We start from the raw sequence: 1,177 nt of genomic DNA, 5'->3' as shown, positions 1-1,177 counted from the left end.
CCAAACTGTTCCGTTATTTTAATACTGCAGGTGGGAGCGGACATGAACTACGTGGAATCCGTGCTTGAAGTCAAGACGCGTTGCATGAGATTGAACCGATTGGTTTAGAATGGTAGTGCATGTTTGTAAATAAGCTTGGACTGTTGACATAGGATACTGTCCATCAAATAGAGTCCATCGGCAGGTCAGTCGATAAAGTGGTAGGTCGTGCGTTCGTCTTTTGGAGGAATTAACCAACACAGCCGGTTTCTGGATTCCGCTTGAGTCCGGATGCTAGTCAGAGTGCAGGAATAATTCCGAGTTTAAATTCGAGCTTAAGTCGATGATTTTTTGTTGCGCGTGATTAAAGTAACTGATTTACCGTGGACTACAGCTTTCGAGCAGTTGTCATCACACTTGCAGTTTTCGATTCCTGTTAGATGTCATTTAACCAGGAGAGGAAAAGTAAGTACAAGGCTCTTACCTCCCAGTAAGGCTCGGCAATGAGTAAGTAGAATTTCCATAAATTTGAAAGGTATAGCATTTTTGAGGTAGGGCACATCCGGAGCACTCTCTTAGTGTGTGGTCGATTCAGCAAGATGCTAATAGAGTAAGGATAGAGGCTGTTACACAAGCATTATAAATTAATGATTAGCTGAGGATTTCGGTACGGATAATGGACAAATGGAATGGAATTTGAGACTTCTTTAACCCACTATTAGTGGCAGCGTGCCATAATTTGAAAGCAAATATTCATCTTTGTAAAAGAAGGGAAATTTCAACATTTGGTGATTAAGCGTATTAAAATCGTCATATTGTAATACGATAGTGGTTTATCCCTCGGTTCTGGTGAGGCGCCACTTTTGTACCTCGAATTAGCCCCCTTTTACCTCGCTGGGTGGGCTGGCCTTTTGGGCCATGCCAATAGCCTAGACACCTTCTCCGTGCTGAATATATATATTCTGCCCAAGTATTTTGTCTTCTTTCGTCTTCAGGGAGTCTCGGGACGCTACAATATACATTCACCTATTTTTATCTTCAACTCATGGGTCATCCTGTTTCCCACGCCCAAATAAGCATTACATTGGTTGACGAAATTAGGACCTATTGTAAATAAATGCTGCTTTGTTTAAAAAATTTAGATATGTCAAAGAGCAATGTGTTTTAATTCTTGGAAAACCTTGAAGTAGAAGCTCGC

Source organism: Echinococcus granulosus (genome assembly GCF_000524195.1).
Source record: "Echinococcus granulosus chromosome Unknown EG_S00349, whole genome shotgun sequence".
Lineage (NCBI taxonomy): Eukaryota > Metazoa > Platyhelminthes > Cestoda > Cyclophyllidea > Taeniidae > Echinococcus > Echinococcus granulosus.
Note: the sequence above shows the minus strand (reverse complement) of the source record.